The 25,305-nt window shown below is 48.2% G+C and overlaps 1 protein-coding gene across 2 annotated transcripts in view; it reads right to left on the bottom strand.

The window, feature by feature from the left end:
• RECQL5 (RecQ like helicase 5) overlaps positions 1 to 25,305 on the bottom strand; it is a 179,269-nt gene that overhangs the window by 92,488 nt on the left and 61,476 nt on the right. The window lies entirely within an intron of this gene.

Below are 25,305 nucleotides of genomic sequence, written 5' to 3'. Positions count from 1 at the left end.
ATCTGCTAAGCCAATCAAAAGCCATAAATGAAGGACTGTTCCGTGAGATGATGATTATATAATGACACAACAAGCCTGCCAGACATTTCCAGAGATCTCCAGTGGGCATATATTACAATTCAGCCAGAACACGTGGACTGGGATGATTACAATTGTTGGATATTAATTCGTTAGGCCACTTTCACACTGGGGCATTTTCATTGCATCGCTCTACCTTTTTGTACCGCAGGGTAACGTTAAGGCCTTGTTCACACTGCATTCCGTTTGCGTGTCCGTCTGCATTGGGCGGTTTTAGACGCATATTTTTTTTTCCGATTCCCGGTACTTGGGTGGCCGATTCGCTTTCATGCTTAGCGGTTTTCTAAGAGTTTTTTCCAAGTGGGTTTGTAATTCACTCCCTGAAGTCAGGAAGTGAACTCTCTGACCCGGAAAAGAATGAATACAATGTACTTATTCTTAAACGCATTCGCTCCACAAACTGATTTTGCGATCGTTTCGCGTTTCTCCTATACTTTCCACTGAGGCGGAATCGCCTCAAAAAATGTTCCACGCACCGCTTTAGTGAACGCACAGCGCACAACCCGCGCTGATATGTAAAAATCGACCACGTGTAAAAACAAACAAACCTGAAACCGCCTGCAGTGTGAACAAGGCACTCAAGCAATGAAAGTCTATGGGACACTTCATACCTGATGCGATGCGCAGGAAGCATTGCATGTCACACTAAATCATCAGCACGTTACCGCTGAATATCTGCAGCGATACGCGGTGACTGAAAATCATGTAAGCCAATGGTGCCGCAGATATTATAAAACGTTACGCATTTGTGTTGCGCTGCACATAAGCTTATTTTTTCAACACATTTCCATGCAAATTTGTATTTCGTCCACAGGAAGTGAAAGCTAGACAGCCTCAATTATTGTGTGGCTTGCTGCCAAATGGTACTTTACCGCGCGGATCTCCCAGCCTAGTTTTAGCGTTGCGGTGCAATGCGATCTCACAACTCAACTATAATGCTGGTTGCTGGTGTGAAACCGGCCTAAGGATCTGCTAACCTCAGCTGGGTCATATCAGACTGTAGTCAGGGTTGTAGAAAGTTTTACAAATCAGTGGTTTTATGATGACAGTTGAATGTAGTATGCAAAGTAGCATACTGTTATCTTTTTTTCGTTTTGTTTTTCAATACTTCCAAAACAGCTTAATGTTATAAAATACAACTGTTAAAAGACAACTGAAGCGACAGGGATATGTAAGCTGCCATATTTATTTCCCTTTAAACAATAACTTAAAGGACGCTTCAGTTGTCCTTTAAGCTACTAAGCTTTTTATCATCAACCACTATGATTCAATATGACCCGGGCTCTAGTCTTTCATGACGTGATAGCCAATAATTCTTCAAACAATCCATTCCAAGTCACCGGTTGGATCGCTGATGATATCGCTGTAGGGGATGCGTTCATTACCAGTCCCTTTAAAGAAATCCTGTAACGAAAAAAAACCCTCCCCTGTGGGGTACTCACCTGGGGTGGGGGAAGCCTCCGGATCCTATTGAGGCTTCCTCCGTCCTTCTGTGTCCCCCGGGGGTCTTGCTGTGCCCCTCCGAACAGCGGGGATATAAATATTTACCTTCCCGGCTCCAGGCGCATTATTGGCTCTCCACTCGGAGATAGTCAGAAATAGCTGATCGCTGTCGGTCCGCTCTACTGCACACCGGCACAAGTCTCCTGCAAGTCTCCTGCGCAGTAGAGCAGACCCGACAGAGATCGGCTATTTCCGCCTATCTCCGAGCTGAGAGCCACAACAGCGCCCCTGCTGGAGCCAGCGCTGGAGCCAGGGAAGGTAAATATAGCAGGCCTTGTCAGGCTTGTCGGGGGAGGATTGCCGGACACTTCAGGGGAGCCAGCGCTGGATTGCCTGCAGCTACAGGGGAGGGGGAAGCCTCATTGGGACCCTGAGACTTCCCCCTACCAAGGTGAGTACCCCCCAGGGGAACTTTTTTTTGTTACAGGTTCTCTTTAAAACACCTTTTTTGTAATGATCATTCTCACTTCCTGTGACATAACCTACATTCCAGCTACTTAATTTACTGTTAAGAGTAATTTTATTACATAAGCACACTCTACTAACAGGAGCTTTGTAAATGGGATGCAAGTATGTGCAAGTGCATGTAGAATAAATAGCGAGCAGTTGTATTATTTAAGGATTTTCAAAAACGCGGTCTTTGTAACCCCCACCCTGTTAAGTTGGACCTAAACTTTTGCACAGAACAGAAGGAAAACCTAGAAAAATGCACCCTGTGTGAATTTAGAGAGCCTAGCCTGCCCTATTCCCCTTCACCCAATACTAATAACAACTGTAATTTGATCTCTCAGCTGTGTCAGCTGGCTGCCTCAGCAGAACAGCTAAATTGTAAACACAGGATGTAAACCCTATGTTCTGCTTCAATGAAAGCAGGCAGTAGACACACTGCAGATTTATTGCAGGATTTGTATCAGCAGTAACAAATAAATTGTTTTTCTTTGAGGGTGGTTTCACACTGGGGCGGAGTAGTATTTTAGCGCACCCCACCGCAGGGCAATGAAAGTCTATGGGGACTTTCATACCGACGTAGCACGGCGCTAAGCGACGGAAGAGACGTTTTTGCCGCATCCTAGACGGTCGGACAAATGTACATTACCACACAGTTCTCTGGCAACCTGTGGGTGGACCAGAAGTCATGTTAAGTCTATGGCGAGGCGCGTTTGTAAAAACCCGCAGAAAGTTTTACGCTTCTGCGCACAAGATCACGTCAGCCACAGGAAGTGAGCGTCAGAGGGGGGTAACCGCGTACTAAAGCGGTAATGCCCTAAGGCCTGTTTTTGGAGGTCCGCCCCCCAGGCTGCAGCGCACCGCTTCCGCCAATCCCATGTGTGAAACCAGCCTAAAGGTCATTATGCTGTTGCTTATCTTTTACGACAGACAGGAAGTTCTGTGTTCAGGTCCACTTTAAAGGATACCCGAAGTGACATGTGCCATGATGAGATAGACATGGGTATGTTCAGTGCCAGGCACACAAATAACTAGGCTGCTTTTTTTCTTTCTCTGCCTGAAAGAGTTAAATATCAGGTATGTAAGTGACTCAGTCCTGACTCAGACAGGAAGTGACTACAGTGTGACCCTCACTGATAAGAATTTCCCCTTTTTATTTCTTTCTTGCTCTCAGAAGCCATTTTCTGCTAGGAAAGTGTTTTATAGTTGGAATTTCTTATCAGTGAGGGTCACACTGTAGTCACTTCCTGTCTGAGTCAGGACTGAGTCAGCCACTTACATACCTGATATTTAACTCTTTCAGGCAGACAAAGAAAGAAAGGAACACAGCCTAGTTATTAGTGTGCTAGGCACTGTACATACACATGTCTATCTCATCATGTCACATGTCACTTCGGGTATCCTTTAAAGAAGGTTGAAGTATACCATTTCCCATTAGAGAAGTTATGTGACGCCCCGTTGAAGTAGACAGCCAGACTGCACCATCCAAGAGCATGCCTCTCTGAGCTACAAGACACTCCTTTAGTCACACCGACCTGCACAACTAGGGAAAGGCCTGGTCAGGAGTCACTGAGGGTAAGTGGCAGGCCAGGGTGAAGAAAATGCCCCACTCTGCAGCTGGTGGTCACATAAAACCCAAGTCCCGTCAGTATTATTACTAAACCTTCCCAATTAGCCGGAGCGGGAGAGAGGAGGACAGTATTTTTGAAAGTCTTGGAGTGCGGATTAGAAAGTCATATTTTCTGGTTAGACTTGATGGACGGATGTCTTTTTCTAACCAAACTAACTATGTGACTATGTGCTTTATATACAGCTAGATGGCGATGGGCATAAAGGATACGCACACATAAGGGAACAAGAAAAAGAACAAAGTTTTGCTGGGATTAGTAGTGACCACATACGGTTACTATGTTGTACATTAAGGCCACGTTCACATTATGAAACGCGGATAGCCGTGCGTTCGGAACGCAACGCATACGAACGCACGCCATCCGCGTTTCAATGCGTTGCGTGGCTGATCCCATTACGGTTTGTGTGCGTATCCCAAGGATACGCACACATAAGGGAACAAGAAAAATAACAAAGTTTTGCTGGGATTAGTAGTGACCACATACGGTTACTATGTTGTACATTAAGGCCACGTTCACATTATGAAACGCGGATAGCCGTGCGTTCGGAACGCAACGCATACGAACGCACGCCATCCGCGTTTCAATGCGTTGCGTGGCTGATCCCATTCACCCAAGTGAATGGGTCAGCCGCACATTTCTGCAGAAAATGCGTGCAGCATGCGTTCCTGGACCGCACTGGTCCGGAATGCATGCAGTGTGAACATCTGATGTCTTGTGTGTCGGCCTCCTGCACGCGTTCCTGAAACGCGTGCAGTGTGAACGGGGCCTCAGTCTGAGATCTTTCATGCATTATTTTAAAATAGGACATCTGGTATGATTTCTCCTACAGGAAGGGTACTTTATCTAGTTTGTATTACTTCTTATTTAAAAGTTAAAGTGGACCCAAATTAAAAATACAAGATTTCAGAAATAAAATCTATTTTCTAAATTATAATAATAAATAGCAACCTTTTTCGGCTGCATGATGACAAATATAAAATATTTTACATTTATTGGAGGAACCCCTCCCTTGCTTTCATATTGCCGGGACAGAATCCGGCAGACTGGTGGAGGAGATAAAAAACAAAACACAGGCTGCTACTGATGATGTCACAGGGAGGTGATCTCAGCTTGTGTGAGATTTCACATAGACCACGCCCCTGTGAGGGAGGGTAGCTGATGACAAACACACCCATGATCTAAAACCTCCTACTAAGCTCAGAAGTAATGGCTGCCACCTGTATAACCCTAGTTATGAAAAGCATGCACTGAAATGCTCATAGGCTTGAAGGAGTGTTTATTTATCTTTGTATGTGTCAGAGTGCTGCAACTAAATATTTTGAATTAAAAAAAATTTTGGTTTGGGTCCGCTTTAATGTCAAAACATGCCACTATATATATATGTGCTGTATCTTCTGTAAATAAACCTCACTTTGGAGATGTTTATAAAGCATTGTGTATTACCGGCGTAACAACCAGAAGGGATAAACAACAACTTACACTGGACACCTCACATGAATCACTTGGGCATAAATATTAGCAATAAATATGTATGTTTATGCAGAAACACGCTTAGGCTTACATGAAGTTATTACTGAGCCCTCTGCTGATGATCACCCCGGAGTGAAGGTCACTTGACCCCCAGTTATAACAATGGGCAGGATTCCCAAAGCTTTCTCACCTGTTTTCCTCTGTTTTCACCTTATCTAGGTTACATGTTTAAGTTTTCAAAGAGCAAAAATAGAACATAATTAAGGCAAGAAAGGTAATGCTGAAATGAAGTTAATCAGGAACAACTTACTTTGGGCGATTGTTTTGCTTGTAAATTGTGCTGAAAGGTTATTTTTATTAATTAGGTGATAAATCAGGGCCCGTTTCCACTATCCTGAATCTGCTTGCGTTTCCTGCATGCAGATTCGCATAACCAATACAAGCGGATGGGACTGTTTCCACTTGTCAGGAATCCTGTGCGGTTTTCTGTGCAGGAAAAATCTGCACCGCAGAGCCATCAGAATTTGCACACCGCCGATTTGCATACAATGTATTTGATTTACATGCGTTTTCGCTATGTGAATTTTCCATGCGAATTCGCAAAAGTTTTCGCCTAAAAATCAATGTAAAAGCACACAGGCACTGACATGGTTAAATTTGCATACTTACACAAAAACGCGAAAACCGTACGTGAATTCGGGTTAAAATTCGCATCCGCATGCAAAAAATGTTTTCACGATTTTCGCAACAAATTTGCACCGCACAAGTGGAAACGGGCCCTTAGTCATGTATGAGAAGCTTTGAGAATAGAGCCCAATGTGCCTGCTTCATATTACAGCCAAGTCCCCGGTATCCGACACCAGCGGGATCAGATATATGTGCTCGACGGTTACTTGTGCAACTGGACGCAAAAGCACAGAATACCTCCCCCCTCGTGCAGGATAAATACTCACTGACGTCCTGTAGATCCTGGCGACTTTCTGGTGTACTTCACCCTGCATGTCACATGACCAGCGTCGGGTCACCTGACACTCCGGGAACCGTGCATAGATGCCAGAAAGCCCCTAGGAGCTACAGGACGCCACTGGAGGCTCAGCGAGTGTTTTGTGACCGGCAAGCCCCCCCAAAAAAAGTCCATGTTACTCCCTCAGGCATGCCGGTTAGTTGAGACTCCCGGTTACCCAAGTTCCAGATAACGGGGACTTTGCTGTATTAGAAATACATCAAAAGAAATACAACCAATTAGGGAGCAAATCTGACCTCTTACTATAGAAACTGAAGGTACTGAGAAGAATAGTAGGCAAATGATAACAGAATCCCAGAAACAAGCTATGACCATAGAGACCCACAAAAAGCAATTTCAATAAATGAACTGTAAACTACAATGCCCAGGAGGCAGGGGCGTATCTGGGTAATACAGAGCCTATGGCAAACACTGAACCCCAGGGTAGAGCCCCCTTCCCATATATACAGCATCCTTTCTTGTGTCCATGTCTTATGGCTGCCTGTGTCTTTTGGCTCAGATATTGCTGAAGTTACTTTTTTGGAAATATTTATTCTTATTTCCTCTCTGCCCTCTTTTCTAACACTCTCCTTTTCTAACAAGCCAAGTGCGCCCTACATACGTAAGTTAACCAGTTCACCCCCAAGTGGTTTTTACCCTAACGGACCCGAGCAATTTTCACCTGTCAGTGCTCCTCCCTTTTATTCCCTAATAACTTTATTACTACTTAGCACAACAAAGTGATCTATACCTCATTTTTTCGCCACCAATTGGGCGTTCTGTGGGTGGTACATTTTGCTAAGAATTTTTTTTATTCTAAATGCGCTTTAACGGGAAAAATAAGAAAATAAAGGAAAAAATTCATTATTTCTCAGTTTTCGGCCATTATAGTTATAAATGTTGTCCTATGGATAAAACAGACATTTTATTTTCCCAGTTGTCCAGATTATTAACCACTTTACCCCCATGGGTGCGGATATCTCCGTCCCTTTTTCCATCCTTTCACCCAGGGATGGAGATATCCGCACCTCCCTTGCTCCCGCTCGGCTGTGCGCGAGCTCCCGCTCTCGTGCACGCCCGCCGCCCGCTCGCCCGGAGATCAATGAACAGGAAAAACCTTTTCCGTTCATTGATCTAAGCCCCCGCAATGATCCGCTGCTTCTAGGAGAAGCAGTGCGATCATTGTGAAAAAAAAAAGTTTCCCAGCCTCATAGCACTTCCTGCAAGCGTCCTTCCGACGCTTGCAGGTCGCATAAAAAAAAAAAAGTTACTGTGGCCATCTTGTGGCCAAATAGTAAAACTAAACCCTAAAGCATTTTTCATATTCAAATACATTAGTTTAACACAAAAAAATTTACTCATTAACTCCCACACTCCCCAATTTTTTTTTTTTTTTGTAATTAAAAAAAAAAAAAAAAAATTACAATTAAAAAAAATACATACCGGTAAATAGTTACCATGGGGACTGAACTTTTTAAATATTTATGTCAAGATGGCATAACACGGTTACTTTATAAACTATGGGCTTGTAATTAGGGATGGATGCAAAACTGAAAATAATGCACCTTTACTTCCAAATAAAATATTGGCGCCACCCATTGTGATAGGGACATATTTTAAACGGCTTTATAACCGGGACAAATGGGCAAATAAATGTCATGGGTTTTAATTACAGTAGCATGCAGGGGCGTAGCAATAGGGGGTGCAGAGGTAGCGACCGCATCAGGGCCCTTGGGCCAGAGGGGCCAGAGGGGCCAGAAAGGGTCCTGCCTCAATTACAGTATTAGCTCTCTATTTGTCCTGTGCTCATAATAATCACTTCTATAGATACTTTGAATAGTGGTAATCATTACCAAACTGCTCCCCGTCCCCTTCTTGCACCTCTGACATTGTAGTTGCCCTTGGAAGGTTTTGGTGCATCGTATCAATTGTTATGTATAGAGTGCTTGGGGGGCCCCATTGTAAAACTTGCATTGGGGCCCATAGCTCCTTAGCTACGCCACTGGTAGCATGCATTATTTAAAAACTATAATGGCCGAAAACTGAAAAATAATGAATTTTTTCCCACATTTTTTCTATTTTCCCATTAAAACACATTTAGAATAAAATAATTCTTGGCATAATGTCCCACCTAAAGAAAGCCTAATTGGTGGCGAAAAAAACAAGATATAGTTCATTTCATTGCGATAAGTAATAATAAAGTTATAGACGAATGAATGGAAGGAGCGCTGAAAGGTGAAAATTGCTCTGGTGCTCAAGGGGTAAAACCCCTCAGTGGTGAAGTGGTTAAACCATTTAAATTATGTCCCTATCACAATGTATGGTGACAATATATTATATTATGTGGAAATATGTTATTTTTCTGCTTATTTTTTTTACAAGCCTCTATGTAGTAAGGTTATAGTAATATTCCCTCATAAAATATAGATTAAAACAGCTGAGTCCCTAAAGCAACTATTTATTGACGGGCTGATTGCAGCTGAGGGGCAGACCGCGGGAGGACGGCGAGGGACGTGGTTATGGGGCGGGAGGAAGCCCAGGGTAAGTATCAAATCTCTACTTTACCAGGTCTCTGGTTTACTTTAACAATAACTTAACACAAAGATAGAATACATTTGATTTACTGTAAGTATCTATACATGTCCCCTGTAGCCTCCAGCACATCAGCTCTTGCATTGGGAAAGGGAAAAGCAGCACAGTACCACTCATTTTACTATGTGGGCTTCTTTACAGACAAATGGGATGAGTCATTAATGTGCTGCAGCTCTGCAGTGTATAGTCAGCCTGTCCTCACCTGCTTGCATTAGCAGGAGGGCAGTGAAGACAAAGCAGAGCTCTGGTTAGGCTATATAGACACAGGACTGGTAAAGTGAGTGATTTATGCATGATGTATTTCGGTTACTTCTCTGGAGATGAACCCTACTGAAGAAGGCGGCCCAACATGATAAGATGACGATGTGTCAGAATGCCAGAGCTGTGTCAGAGGTAAGCAATGCACAGATATGTATTCTGCACACTAAACTGCATGTTAATAAAGAGAACCTGCAGAGAGGAAATGCTTCTCCTTCAGGAACGAGTCCCAGTGGACTTCAGTCCACATCTCCAGACTCCTGGTTCAATCTTCTTCTGAAAGCCAAAAGTGTGATAAACCCCCATACACACGCTCAATAGCGGTCTTGTGTGCAGCACAATTATTCAACAACTTTTGTTGTGAAACAAGTTGAAACAGCTAAAAAAAAGTCTTTTGCTATTGTTTAAAAAGCTGATAAGACTGATAAGAAGTCACTCCAACTGTTGTATTGCCTTCTTTTCAGTCTTATCAGCTGTCTGAAAAATAGCAAAAGACTTTTTTTTAGCTGTTTCAACTTGTTTCACAACAAAAGGTGTTGAACAATTGTGCTGCATAAAAGACCGCTATTGAGCGTGTGTATGTGGGTTTATAGCAGTAGGATCAGCCATACTATGCCAGGGGAAAAACACATATATAAGTAGATAAATGCTTGATCTACTTACATAACACATGTATTATACTGTCCACGTTTTGATGTCAGTGAATGTTATATAGTAAATGGAGAGAATTCTGTTCCTGGTGGGATCCATGTCTTTTGCCCACAGTTTAGGCTAAATCCTGATGTCATTTCTGCCCTTTACTTTTTTTCTTTTCTCCTCCAATCGCTGAGTCACCTCAGCCTTGCTTGTCAACACAAGTGAGCAGAGGATTGTGTTTCAGATAAGCAGCTAGGCAGGGAAATAAGGGAAGAGGAGGAATATATTATAGATAAAAAGAGCCCCCAGCATGCAACTGTTTGGCACTGACTATTAAAGGGCCAGTGTTCCTTAAGAATGTGATAACTACAAACCATAACAGCAGAAAAAGTTGTGAAAGTTTTGAATGCAGGATTAGCATCTTTATCACTTAATACACTCAGACCAGTTGCTGTTGAAATGTGATTTTTATGGTGACAATACCGCTTTAAAGTCGCATCTACACGCGTAGATGCGGCCGCGATGTTCCTTATCAAGCAAGCCGCTGATGACAGGACAGATCTTGCTTCCACCGATTCCCTGCTCGCTCCCCGCGAGGGGACAAAGGCAGGGAATCGAGCGGAAGATAAGCGGGGAATCGAATGCGGCGCGGCGAGCGGGGATGCGGCGGGCACGCGGAAGAGGCGATCCGGCGGCTAATCGAGCCGCCGGATCGCCACAAAATCTCCTCAACATCTCCCCGTATAGATGGTAATTAAGATGGGAAAAAAAAAAGACAACAAATGTTCTAAGAGAGTAACGGCATCCCTCCCCTCCTGGTGTCTCCCCTTTGGGAAGGCAGTGGCAGTGGTTATGACTGTGTTTTATGGTTTAGAGCTGCTACTCTTACATTTCCTACAATTTCTCTTACCAGATGTGAAAAATGTAATAATGTATTCTCCTCACGCCGACATCTTGTAATGATAGCTGCCAATGCCCCTTACCCTGTTCCAATACAAATAACGTATTACCCATGTCACCCCAGCCCTTATCTCCATGTGTGAGTGATCACTGGGTGCTGAACAGAGGGCCGGGACATCCATTAGGGTAAACTGGGCAATTACCCCAAGTCTCCCCTCTTACAGTGGCATCACTATAGGGGTACGGCGCTCACCAGTTGTCCCATCAGAGAGTGACACCTGGTGGTTTATGCAGGATAAACACAGTAGAGCTTAAAGGATAACCGAAGTGACATGTGACATGATGAGATAGACATGGGTAAATAAACTATTCTGTGTTCCTTTTTTTCTTTCTCTGCCTGAAAGACTTAAATATCATGTATGTAAGTGGCTGACTCGGTCCTGACTCAGACAGGAAGTGACTACAGTGTGACCCTCACTGATAAGAAATTCCAACTATAAAACACTTTCCTAGCAGAGAATGGCTTCTGAGAGCAGGAAAGAGATAAAAAGGGGAATATCTTATCAGTGAGGGTCACACTGTAGTCACTTCCTGTCTGAGTCAGGACTGAGTCAGCCACTTACATACCTGATATTTAACTCTTTCAGGCAGAGAAAGAAAGAAAGGAACACAGCATAGTTATTTGTGTGCTAGGCACTGTACATACACAAGTCTATCTCATCATGTCACATGTCAGTTCTGGTATCCTTTAATATCTCACACTTGTCTGCTTACCACACTCCTTCCTTCTTCAATGCATCATCCAGTCTCCATGACTCCCCACAGCAGCCTCTCTGCCCCCCTGTGCACTGGCATGCTATCTCAGGATGTGCCTGCAGGGAACAGAGAAGTGCCACCAGTGGGGGAGATACTGGAGGCTGGAGCACGGGGACATAGAAGTGTAGCGCAGGAGAGGTCAGATATAACGCTTCGCTCTGCTTACTCAGCAGAATTAGGTGCTGTGTGGAAATCTAGAAAATATCTAAAGAAAGTTGTAACGAAAAGAGCAGCACAATGGAACAGTGCCATAGCCAAGACAAATAACATATCGCATTTTTCTCCTGGCGGACTCAAAGCACCAGAGCTGCAGCCACTAGGGGGCGTTCTATAGGTAGTAGCAGTGTTAGGCCGGAGCCGCAGCCACTAGGGAGCGCTCTATAGGCAGTAGCAGTGTTAGGCCAGAGCTGCAGCCACTAGGGAGCGCTCTATAGGCAGTAGCAGTGTTAGGCCAGAGCTGCAGCCACTAGGGGGCACTCTATAGGCAGTAGCAGTGTTAGGCTAGAGCTGCAGCCACTAGGGGGAGCTGTATAGGCAGTAGCAGTGTTAGGCCAGAGCTGCAGCCACTAGGGGGCGCTCTATAGGCAGTAGCAGTGTTAGGCCAGAGCTGCAGCCACTAGGGGTGCTCTATAGGCAGTAGCAGTGTTAGGCCAGAGCTGCAGCCACTAGGGAGCACTCTCTAGGCAGTGGCAGTGTTAGGCCAGAGCTGCAGCCACTAGGGGGAGCTGTATAGGCAGTAGCAGTGTTAGGCCAGATCTGCAGCCACTAGGGAGCGCTCTATGGGCAGTAGCAGTGTTAGGCCACAGCTGCAGCCACTAGGGAGGGCTCTATAGGCAACAGCAGTGTTAGGCCAGAGCTGCAGCCACTAGGGAGCACTCTATAGGTAGTAGCAGTGTTAGGCCAGATCTGCAGCCACTAGGGGGCGCTCTATAGGCATTAGCAGTGTTAGGCCAGAGCTGCAGCCACTAGGGGGCGCTCTATAGGCAGTAGCAGTGTTAGGCCGGAGCTGCAGCCACTAGGGGGCGCACTAAAGGCAGTAGCAGTGTTAGGCCAGAGCTGCAGCCACTAGGGGGTGCTCTATAGGCAGTAGCAGTGTTCGGCCAGAGCTGCAGTCACTAGGGGGCGCTCTATAGGCAGTAGCAGTGTTAGGCCAGAGCTGCAGTCACTAGGGGGCGCTCTATAGGCAGTAGCAGTGTTAGGCCAGAGCTGCAGCCACTAGGGGAGCTCTATAGGTAGTAGCAGTGTTAGGCCAGAGCTGCAGCCACTAGGGGGCGCACATAGGCAGTAGCAGTGTTAGGCCAGAGCTGCAGCCACTAGGGGAGCTCTATAGGCAGTAGCAGTGTTAGGCCGGAGCTGCAGCCACTAGGGGGCGCACTATAGGCAGTAGCAGTGTTAGGCCAGAGCTGCAGCCACTAGGGGGTGCTCTATAGGCAGTAGCAGTGTTCGGCCAGAGCTGCAGTCACTAGGGGGCGCTCTATAGGCAGTAGCAGTGTTAGGCCAGAGCTGCAGTCACTAGGGGGCGCTCTATAGGCAGTAGCAGTGTTAGGCCAGAGCTGCAGCCACTAGGGGAGCTCTATAGGCAGTACCAGTGTTAGGCCAGAGCTGTAGCCACTAGGAGGTGCTCTATAGGTAGTAGCAGTGTTAGGTTAGGCCAGAGCTGCAGCCACTAGGGGGTGCTCTATAGGCAGTAGCAGTGTTAGGCCAGAGCTGCAGCCACTAGGGGGCACTCTATAGGCAGTAGCAGGGTTAGGCCAGAGCTGCAGCCACTAGGGGGTGCTCTACAGGCAGTAGCAGTGTTAGGCCAGAGCTGCAGTCACTAGGGGGCGCTCTATAGGCAGTAGCAGTGTTAGGCCAGAGCTGCAGTCACTAGGGGGCGCTCTATAGGCAGTAGCAGTGTTAGGCCAGAGCTGCAGCCACTAGGAGGTGCTCTATAGGTAGTAGCAGTGTTAGGCCAGAGCTGCAGCCACTAGGGGGCACGCTTTATAGGCAGTAGCAGTGTTAGGCCAGAGCTGCAGCCACTAGGGAGCGCTCTATAGGCAGTAGCAGTGTTAGGCCAGAGCTGCAGCCACTAGGGGGGCGCTCTATAGGCAGTTGCAGTGTTAGGCCAGAGCTGCAGCCACTAGTGGGCGCTCTATAGGCAGTAGCAGTGTTAGGCCAGAGCTGCAGCCACTAGGGGGCGCTCTATAGGCAGTAGCAGTGTTAGGCCAGAGCTGCAGCCACTAGGGGGAGCTCTATAGGCAGTAGCAGTGTTAGGCCAGAGCTGCAGCCGCTAGGGGGCGCTCTATAAGCAGTAGCAGTGTTAGGGAGACTTGTCCAAGGTCTCCTTACTGAATAGGTGCAGACTTACTGAACAGGCAGAGCTGAGATTAGAAACCTGGTCTCCTGTGTCAGAGGCAGAGCCCTTAACCATTACACTATCCAGCCACTTTTACTTTTTGAGCAAAGGAAGAAAAAAATACACAGTGACATTTAGAGATCACACTGGTCTCTTTGCTAGAATAGCCTATAATGAGTAGTGTTATACGCCATTCTCCATGGGGGGGGTCTTTATTTTCCTGGGAAATAACTGAATAGCACGCTTTACAGCTGAAATAAATACATGGAATTCTTCATTCTGTACATCAGTATTTCCAGCTGTAGCAGAAAACTTTGCCAAAAACCCGGACAACTGCTGCAAGGAAAAGAAGATCAAATGTGCAGCAAACACAGTGGCCTCAATTCACTAAGCAATACCGCATTCTGTAATGCGGAAAACAGCGGATTTCACCCATCGCCTTGGGTTGGAAAGGGCAAGCGGAGGCAGAAAATCTGGGTCATTTCATAATGTTTAAAACAATAAAATTGACAAATTAAATAAAATCCAAACAGTCTGAAAAGTATACTAGCTTATCAGAAAATGATGATGAGAAGAGAGCAAGCAATGTGACCTTTTCACACGCTGGCTGCTGAGGCCAGGGCCCCAGTTACTATTACACTAATCTCCCTGGCATGTATGGATAGCACCAGCTGCTTAGCACAGAGCTTATGCATCTGCACGACCAGCACTGGTAACACATCACACGGGATATTAGCAAGAATATCCTGTATATACCACTCAACAGCATGTGTCAGTAAAGATGATGATACAAACTGCAGTACACAGTCTGAGGAAGAGCGCTGCCATGGATTACACACAAGCTGCCAATACATTTATTCTGCAGTTATTCAAGTCCTGAAGAGTTGAGGCAGTTTAAAAACTAAAATCAGTCAGTGTCTAGGCAAACATGATCTTCTAATTCCCCATTGTTTGTCTTTTCTCTTATATTAATTATACCTCAAGAAAGACTAGCTGGGAATACACCATGAGATTTTTTGGTTCGATCGATAATTTCTGACAGGTCCAATCTGATTTTCGATCGATTTCTCATACAAGAAAAACGATCGGACAGTAAATCTGCTGAAAAATCTCATCGTGTATCCCCAGCATAAGGGCTCGTTTCCACGAGGGGAGATTTGCTGCGTTTCAGGGCCGGTCTTAGGTTTTACAGCGCCCTGAGCGAAACCTGATTTTGGTGCCCCCTCCTCTGCTTCATCCTCTTCGCATACGCATACACACCACATACATGCGCCTAGATATTAGAATTAAAGAGGAACTCCAGTGAAAATAATGTAATAAAAAAAAAAGAGCTTCATTTTTACAATAATTATGTATAAATGATTTAGTCAGTGTTTGCCCATTGTAAAATCTTTCCTCTCCTCTCAGGTGATGTCACTGGAAGGAGATGCTGTTTGCTTTTTTAAACAGCTATTTTTTCCCACAATGCAACAAGGCTCCCACAGTGTGATGTCAGAGCCATGGTGCTGACATCACATGGTGGGAGGGGTTTCACCACAATATCAGCCATACAGCGCCCCCTGATGGTCTATTAGAGAAAAGGAATAGATTTCTCATGTAAAAGGGGGTATCAGCTACTGATTGGGATAAAGTTCCATCCTTGGTTACATTTTCTCTTTGAGTATCCATGTGCCTGAAAATGAAATAGCCACATGGAAAGAGGGACTAAGCTCAAATGGGGCCCTAGACAAGTTTCATCTTTGGGCCTACCGTTGATCTCCACCTGACTTTAACTACCTGCCGACCGCTCCACGCCAATTGGTGTTAACAGCTTCCTATGGGGATTGCAGAAGAGCGTGCGCGCCAATGCATGCGTATCTCTGCTCTGATGACGGAGCTCCGCCTTCAGTCTCCCAGCGGCGATCTCCGTCCAATAACTATGTACAGCACTGCAATCTAAAGGTGGCCACACACGATACAATAAAATGATCCGATTTTACGGTAATTCGATAAAAACGATCGGATCTACCGAAAAAAATCAAAAGCTTTTTATTCATTCGACTGAAAAATCCGATCGGATTTCCCGCTTTCTTCGATTTTTATCGATCCGGAATGCCAGATATTTCTCTTCAATCTTTCTTAAGATTGTATGGTGTGTGTTAGATTGTCAATTTATTAATACACACACCCTAGCAATTTTCTCTGAGTTTCCAATCATTTTTATGATGATTGGGGAAAAAATTGAACATATGTGTGTGGTACATTGGTCATATTTTTGAAATGTTACAATCAGTCAGAAAAATTTATTGCAATTCTTAAATTAAACAGATATTTAAAAAATTGTATGGTGTGTGGCCACCTTAAAGGTGGCTACACACCATACAATTTTTTAAATATCTGTTCAATTTAAGAATTGCAACCAATTTTTCTGACTGATTGGTCATATTTTTGAAATGTTACAATGTACCACACACATATGTTCAATTTTGTCCCCAATTATGATAAAAATGATTGGAAACTCAGAGAAAATTGCTAGGGTGTGGGTATTAATAAATTGACAATCTAACACACACCATACAATCTTAAGAAAGATTGAAGAGAAATATCTGGCATTCCGGATCGATTTATATCGAAAAAACGGGAAATCCGATCGGATTTTTCAGACGGATTAAAAAAAAGCTTTCGATTTGTTCGAGAGATACGATCGTTTTTATCGAATTACTGTAAAATCGGATCATTTTATTGTATCGTGTGTGGCCACCTTTAGGCAGCGCTGTACTGGGGACAGCCGTGTGACACCGCTGTCCCCCTTTAATAAAATGTTTTATTAAAAAATAAAACATTTTATTAAAAAAAAAAATATTTACAAACAAAAAAAAAACATGGGGGGGGGGGGGGGGGGGAACGATCAGACCCTACCAACAGAGAACTCTGTTGGTGGGGAGAAAAGGGGAGCAATCACTTGTGTGCTGTGTTGTGTGGCCCTGTAGCGAGGCCTCAAAGCTGCTGGGGCCAATTTAGTGAAAAATGGCCTGGTCCTTAGGGGGTTAACACCGCGGTCCTCAAGTGGTTAAGAGTATGTGAAGGGAGGCTAGTGTCAACTAGGTCCAAGTGTCTCTCCAGCCCTTGCCAACTGCCTAAGTTGCCTTGTGGATAATCCGGCTCTGGTTACATGCTTCCAGATAAGAGACTCAAATAGTTTCATGCCTCCCGATACAAGTAGACACACGCCATCAGATAATTCATAAAGTATTCACATACCGCCAAATACAAATAAAGTTGTCACACCCCTCCAGATAAAATAATTAAGTAGCCAGTTGCCTCACAATTAAATAGGCAGGTGCGTCAAGATAAGACAATTAAGTAGCAATGTCCACCAAGCATACATAAATTAAGTAGCCATGCCCCCCAGATAAAATAATAAAATAGCCATGTACCCATATATATCATTATTAGGTAGCAAGCAGTGGTGCTCAGCAAGACTTTTACTATCCGAAATTTGAATAGCAATTCGGATATTTTTTTAAATCCGAATAGACTATCCGAGCAAACTCAGATTTCCCATCTGAAATCCGAAATCCGGGCGGATAGTTAGTTCAGATATCCGAGCTGAAGCCAAAATCACCTTCAGTGGCAAAAATCCCTTTCGAAGGCATCCAGGCCGAGAGAGAGGGCTCAGGAGGCATACTAATCAGGTATAAGGAGGAGCTCACAGAGCACATTAAAGCTATCAAACGAGGAGACAGCCACATCTGGATCAAAATAAACAGCTCCATCCTCACCTCTCAGTCTGACATGTACCTGTGTGCAGCATACATCCCCCCAACAGAGTCCCCTTACTACAAACCTGATATTTATGAGGTCCTACAAAGAGAAGCCAGCCACTTCCAGTCTCAGGTCAGAGTACTCATCTATGGAGACCTCAATGCCAGAACAGGCACAGAGAAGGATTATCTGACCTCTGAGGGAAACACATACATACTTGGAGGAGAGAGCTACTACCAGGAACCAATGCAGACAGCAAGAAATAGCTATGACAGGACAGTAAACTAAAGTGTGAAAGCCCTGCTGAACCTTTGCTGGAGCCTCGGCCTATACATAATGAATGGGCGAACCAGGGGTGACTCTCTTGGGAGATTCACTATGAACTCACATGTAGGCAGCAGTGTGGTAGATTATGCTGTCACAGACACAGATCCCATAAGCATCAATGCCCTCATAGTCACCCCTGAAACACACCTGTCAGACCACAGCCAAATCTTGCTGTACCTGAAATCCACCGATAAACCAACCACATCAGACCGGTCTCTACAAGCTGCCACCACCCTTCAAATGGCCCAAAGAGTCTGCCATCAAATTCACCAACATGACCAACACTGCCAAAATCCAAGAACTGCTGACAAACTTTCATACCAACCTATATGAACCAAACCAACAAGGTGTCAACCATGCAGTGAAGGACTTCAGCAACATCTTATATAACATGGCAGTACTCGCCGGCCTCAAGCAGACCAACTTTAAGAGATCCACAAATAAACAGTCCCAAAAATGGTTTGACAGTGAGTGCAAGGCTCTACGTAATTCGCTAAGGGCAGCCTCTAACCAAAAGCACAGAGACCCCAACAACCAGGACCTAAGGGAGGCCCATGACCACCTACAGAGACAATACAAAGACACCCTCAGGCAGAAAAAACAGAGCCACATCTCCCACAAACTCCAACAGCTGGAGGACTCCCTCCAAGACAACTCATTCTGGGAGACCTGGAACCACATTGGGACAAAGCCCAAGAAAAGCCCTCTTCATATCCAAAATGGCCACATCTGGCTCCACTACTTCAGGAACCTCTACAAAGACATCCCAGAAAATTCCCAAACCCCGGAACAGAAACAAATAGCCGCAAAACTGAAGGACATGGAGGAGACAATCAAGGACTTTCAGAACCCTCTGGATACACCAATCACGATGGAGGAAATAAGAGAAAGAACAAAGCTGATAAAATGTAAGAAGGCTAGCGGTACCGATGGCATCCTGCCAGAGATGATCAAATACAGCCCCCCGGACATACATGAGGCACTCGCAAGACTATTCAACCTTATCCTGAGTGCGGGCTCCTTTCCTCAGGCCTGGAGTGAAGGCCTCATAACACCCATCTACAAGAATGGGGACAGATCGATTCCTCTGTAGTTTGCTGGATCGTGTGTCAGCAGTACACTGGGGAAACAGTTTAACAGCATCATCAATAAGAGGATCCTCTCCTTCCTCACACAGCAGGACGTACTCAGCAAAAGCCAAGCCGGGTTCATGCCAAACCACCGCACAACCGACCACATCTACACACTGCACAGCCTCATCATACCCATGTCCACAGCTCACGTGGCAAATATACCACACCACCGACCACATCTACACACTGCACAGCCTCATCAAGACCCATGTCCACAACTCACGTGGCAAATACACCGCACAGCCGACCACATCTACACACTGCACAGCCTCATCAAGACCCATGTCCACAACTCACGTGGCAAATACACCGCACAGCCGACCACATCTACACACTGCACAGCCTCGTCAAGGCCCATGTCCACAGCTCACGCGGCAAAATACACGCTTGCTTTGTTGATTTTAAGAAGGCGTTTGACTCGGTGTGGCACCCAGGCCTTTTCCTAAAACTCCTAGAGAGCGGAATAGGAGGTAGAATCTATGATGTCATCAAGAGTTCATATACAGGGAACCAATGCAGTGTGAAAGTAGATGGGAAGAGAAGTGCGTTCTTCAAGCAGGGTCGAGGAGTCAGGCAGGGCTGCAGTCTGAGACCAACGCTCTTTAACATATACATTAACCAACTGGCTGTAGCCCTGGAATCCTCCCCAGCTCCAGGCCTCCTCCTGCATGACCACGAGGTGAAGTTCCTGCTGTATGCAGATGATCTCCTGCTGCTCTCCCCAACAGAAAGGGGCCTACAGGACAGCCTGGCAGTACTGGAGAGTTTCTGCACCACATGGGCACTGCCCATCAACCCAAAGAAGACAAAAGTGATGGTGTTCCAGAGAAAAAATCTAAAAACTCCCACCTCCTCATTTATAATAAATGGCTGCCCACTGGTGACCACAAACAGTTACACCTACCTGGGGCTGGAAATTAACCAAACAGGGAGCTTTAAACCAGCAGTAGAGGCCCTGAAGGAAAAAGCCTGCAGAACGTTTTATGCCATCAGAAGGCAACTTTACCATCTAAAACCACCGGTGAGAGTCTGGGTAAAGATATTTGACAGCATCATCACCCCAATCCTGCTCTATAGCAGTGAGGTATGGGGCCCAGTCACCTACCCTGTCCAATCAAAATGGGACTCCAGCCCAACAGAAATCTTCCATCTAGAGTTCTGCAAGTATCTTTTCCAAGTCCATCGCAGCACTTCGAACTCAGCTTGCCGGGCAGAGCTAGGCAGATTCCCACTATGGCTGACTATCCAGCAGAGGGAGCTCTCATACTGGGCGCATATACAGAGCAGCATCCCCAGTACTTACCACCATAAAGCCTCACTGAGCCAGGGGGGCGAGGCCATACCACTATGGCTGACTATCCAGCAGAGGGCACTCTCATACTGGGCGCATATACAGAGCAGCAGTCCCAGCACTTACCACCATAAAGCCTCACTGAGCCAGGGGGGCGAGGCCATACCACGCGCTCTCAAGCAAAGCATCAGCAGCCAGCCCAACGAAGACCACCAACACAGGCTGACAAAAGCTGAAATAAAAGGAACGATAGAAAGCTGCAAGGACCGATACCTAGAGGAATGAAGAAGGGACATAAAGAACTCCCAGACACAGACATGGAAGCCCCGGGAGGAGAGACTGTGCAGGCAATGTGACCACCAGGGGGTCCTGGAGGATGAGGCCCACTTCCTGCTACACTGCAGCAAATATATACCGTTGAGGACCGCCCATTTCCAAAGACTTTCCACCCACATCGCAGATTTCACCTCCACAGATGAGGAGAGGAAACTCTATATCCTACTGGGGGAGGAGGAAAAAACTGTGAAAATAGCAGCCTGATATGTCACTGCCTGCCACCAACTGAGAGGAACATGAGACCACATGGACTGTACAACCCAATACTCCCCCTCCCCTATGGACTGTATACCTATACCCCCCTACCCTATGGACTATATATCTCATCCCCCCATACCATCCATTACATCCTCCACACTCCAATGGACTGTATACCTATATCCTTCCCTTATTCCCACAATTGGATTTGGAGAGAGAGAGAGCGCGGGTGGGGGGAGAGAGAGAGAGAGAGAGAGAGCGGGGGGGGGGGAGAGAGAGAGAGGGGGGGAGAGGGAGAGAGAGGGGGAGAGGGAGAGAGAGAGGGAGAGAGAGAGGGGGAGGGGGAGAGAGGGAAAGAGGGGGAGAGAGAGGGAGAGAGAGAGGGGGAGAGAGAGAGGAGGAGAGAGAGAGAGGGGGAGTGAGAGAGAGAGGGAGTGAGAGAGAGTGAGAGTGAGAGTGAGAGTGAGAGTGAGTGTGTGTGTGTGTGTGTGTGTGTGTGTGTGTGTGTGTGTGAGTGAGTGTGAGAGAGAGAGAGAGAGAGAGAGAGAGAGAGAGAGAGAGAGAGAGAGAGAGAGAGAGAGAGAGAGAGAGAGAGAGAGAGAGAGAGAGAGAGAGAGAGAGAATTTTGGCCATTTGAAGAGATTTTTGGACGCATTTTAAGCCATTTTCAGGTCACTTGCGGTTTTCTATCCAGATATCCGAATCCGGCCGCATACTGAGGTCGGATATCCAATTCAGATCGGATATCTGGGTATCCGGATCTGAATTAGATCCAGATAGTGAAAAGTGGTATCCGAGCAGCACTGGTAGCAAGTGTCCCTAGATATTAGGTAGCCATAGCTGTATAGCTGTCCCCCAATTGCTGGCTGGTTTCAGGGTGCTTGCTTGGGGCTGGTTGCAGGGTGGCTGAGGCTGGTTCAGGGTGCATGTTGGCTGGGTCTGGGTGAAGGGTTAGCAGGGACAGGGTGGCTGGGTCTGGGTGCAGGGTGGCTGGGATAGGGTGCAGGCTTGGTCTGGGTGCAGGGTGGCTGGGATAGGGTGCAGGCTGGGTCTGGGTGCAGGGTGGCTGGGATAGGGTGCAGGCTGGGTCTGGGTGAAGGGTTTGCGGAGTCAGGGTGGCTGGGTGCAGGATGGCAGGGACAGGGTGCAGGGAGGCTGGGATAGGGTCCAGGCTAGGTCTGGGTGAGGGGTTTGCAGGGACAGGGTGGCTGGTTGCAGGGTAGCTGGAACAGGGTGCAGGCTGGGTCTGGGTGCAGAGTGGGTCTGGGTGCAGAGTGGGTCTGGGTGCAGGCTGGGTCTGAGTGAAGGGTTTGCAGGGATAGGGTGGCTGAGATAGGGTTCAGGCTGGGTCTGGGTGCAGGGTAGCTGGGTGCAGGCTGGGTCTGGGAGGAGGGTTTGTGGGGACAGGTTGGCTGGGTGCAGGCTGGGTCTGGGTGCAGGCTGGGTCTGGGTGCAGGCTGGGTCTGGGTGCAGGCTGGGTCTGGGTGCAGGCTGGGTCTGGGTGAAGGGTTTGTGGGGACAGGGTGGCTGGGTGCAGGCTGGCTGGGACAGGGTGGGTCTGGGTGCAGGGTGCAGGCAGGGTCTGGGTGAAGGGTTTGTGGGGACAGGGTGGCTGGGTGCAGGCTGGGTCTGGGTGCAGGGTGTGTCTGGGTGCAGGGTGTGTCTGGGTGCAGGCTGGGTCTGGGTGCAGGCTGGGTCTGGGTGCAGGCTGGGTCTGGGCGCAGGCTGGGTCTGGGCGCAGGCTGGGTCTGGGCGCAGGCTGGGTCTGGGCGCAGGCTGGGTCTGGGCGCAGGCTGGGTCTGGGCGCAGGCTGGGTCTGGGCGCAGGCTGTGTCTGGGCGCAGGCTGTGTCTGGGCGCAGGCTGTGTCTGGGCGCAGGCTGTGTCTGGGCGCAGGCTGTGTCCGGGCGCAGGCTGTGTCCGGGGCGCAGGCTGTGTCCGAGGCGCAGGCTGTGTCCGGGGCGCAGGCTGTGTCCGGGGCGCAGGCTGTGTCCGGGGCGCAGGCTGTGTCCGGGGCGCAGGCTGTGTCCGGGGCGCAGGCTGTGTCCGGGGCGCAGGCTGTGTCTGGGCGCAGGCTGTGTCTGGGCGCAGGCTGTGTCTGGGCGCAGGGTGTGTCTGGGCGCAGGGTGTGTCTGGGCGCAGGGTGTGTCTGGGCGCAGGGTGTGTCTGGGCGCAGGGTGTGTCTGGGCGCAGGGTGTGTCTGGGCGCAGGGTGTGTCTGGGCGCAGGGTGTGTCTGGGCGCAGGGTGTGTCTGGGCGCAGGGTGTGTCTGGGCGCAGGGTGTGTCTGGGCGCAGAGTGTGTCTGGGCGCAGAGTGTGTCTGGGCGCAGAGTGTGACTGGGCGCAGAGTGGCTAGGATCGGGTGCAGGCTGGGTCTGAGTGAAGGGTTTGCAGGGATAGGGTGGCTGGGTGCAGGATGGCTGGGATAGGGTGCAGGCTGGGTCTGGGTGAAGGGTTTGCGGGGACAGGGTGGCTGGGTGCAGGATGGCTGGGATAGGGTGCAGGCTGGGATAGGGTGCAGGCTGGGATAGGGTGCAGGCTGGGTCTGGGTGCAGGCTGGGTCTGGGTGCAGGCTGGGTCTGGGTGCAGGCTGGGTCTGGGTGCAGGCTGGGTCTGGGTGCAGGCTGGGTCTGGGTGCAGGCTGGGTCTGGGTGCAGGCTGGGTCTGGGTGCAGGCTGGGTCTGGGTGCAGAGTGTGTCTGGGTGCAGAGTGTGTCTGGGTGCAGAGTGTGTCTGGGTGCAGAGTGTGTCTGGGTGCAGAGTGTGTCTGGGTGCAGAGTGTGTCTGGGTGCAGGCTGGGTCTGGGTGCAGGCTGGGTCTGGGTGCAGGCTGGGTCTGGGTGCAGGCTGGGTCTGGGTGCAGGCTGGGTCTGGGTGCAGGCTGGGTCTGGGTGCAGGCTGGGTCTGGGTGCAGGCTGGGTCTGGGTGCAGGCTGGGTCTGGGTGCAGGCTGGGTCTGGGTGCAGGCTGGGTCTGGGTGCAGGCTGGGTCTGGGTGCAGGGTGGGTCTGGGTGCAGGGTGGGTCTGGGTGCAGGGTGTGTCTGGGTGCAGAGTGTGTCTGGGTGCAGAGTGTGTCTGGGTGCAGAGTGTGTCTGGGTGCAGAGTGTGTCTGGGTGCAGAGTGTGTCTGGGTGCAGAGTGTGTCTGGGTGCAGGCTGGGTCTGGGTGCAGAGTGTGTCTGGGTGCACAAGTGCAGAGTGTGTCTGGGTGCAGAGTGTGTCTGGGTGCAGAGTGTGTCTGGGTGCAGAGTGTGTCTGGGTGCAGAGTGTGTCTGGGTGCAGAGTGTGTCTGGGTGCAGAGTGTGTCTGGGTGCAGAGTGTGTCTGGGTGCAGGCTGGGTCTGGGTGCAGGCTGGGTCTGGGTGCAGGCTGGGTCTGGGTGCAGGCTGGGTCTGGGTGCAGGCTGGGTCTGGGTGCAGGCTGGGTCTGGGTGCAGGCTGGGTCTGGGTGCAGGCTGGGTCTGGGTGCAGGCTGGGTCTGGGTGCAGGCTGGGTCTGGGTGCAGGCTGGGTCTGGGTGCAGGCTGGGTCTGGGTGAAGGGTTTGCAGGGATAGGGTGGCTGAGTGCAGGGTGGCTTGGACAGGGTGCAGGCTGGGTCTGGGTGCAGGGTGGCTGGGTGCAGGCTGGGTCTGGGAGAAGGGTTTGCGGGGACAGGGTGCAGGGTGGGTCTGGGTAAAGGGGGAGAGCGCTCAGGGTTCTGTCACATTTTTTCGCTCATCCTGATATTACACGCCATTACCGCAGGGCACCCGATTGAGCACACCGGCCCGAGATTTTGCAGCAAGTCCAAACAATACATGTGACCAATTTCAGCCGAAAATTGACGGCACCGATTTCATCCGATTCGCTATATTCCGATATATGGGCACCTTTAGGAGAAAAAGCGAATTGGATCGGACATTTTATGTTCAAAGGCTTGAGGCCCCATTCACACTTCAAAGCGCAAAACGCTGGCGATTTTTGACGGCGTTTTGCGGGAATGATTTTTTTCACAAGGTAAGATCACTGGACAGTGCAGCGATTTCTCCGCGATATCGCTTCTATAGCACTGAAACGCGATCGCCGGGAAATCGCCTGAAAATGGTGCAGGCCACGCGTTTGCGTTTCGCGATTTTGGGTGATTTGCGGCGATTAGCGCAAATCACCCAAGTAGAAACGGGCCCATAGGTTTTTATTACACTAGCGCTTTCAAAAGCGCTAGCGTTTTGCCGAAATCACCGGCAAAACGATCAAGTGTGAATGGGGCGTTAATCTGCTTTCTACATATAAAAATACAGGTACCAGTACAGGAAACTACTTTGCAATGCAAGTGTTATAAAGCAGCTAAACCAGCTACGTTATGTGACAGGGTGTTTCCCCGGATCAGCATTGTGTGACCTTTCCAGGGTGTGGACACAGGAAGATCATATGAACCAATTTCTTTGTCGGACAGGTCTGTGCTTGCTCTATGGCTGTCCCCACACAACAAAACACACAGTAATTGTATCTGCAATAATAACTGCATAGTAGCCTGAATCACACATACAAAAGGCAATGACACAATATACTATTCACAGCACTTGCTTTCATAAATGTCCTTTGCTCAACCTGTTATTTTAACTCTATATATTTACTCAT

Source organism: Hyperolius riggenbachi, chromosome 12 (assembly GCF_040937935.1).
Source record: "Hyperolius riggenbachi isolate aHypRig1 chromosome 12, aHypRig1.pri, whole genome shotgun sequence".
Classification (NCBI taxonomy): Eukaryota; Metazoa; Chordata; class Amphibia; order Anura; family Hyperoliidae; genus Hyperolius; species Hyperolius riggenbachi.
This window is presented reverse-complemented; position numbering and strand designations above follow the sequence as displayed.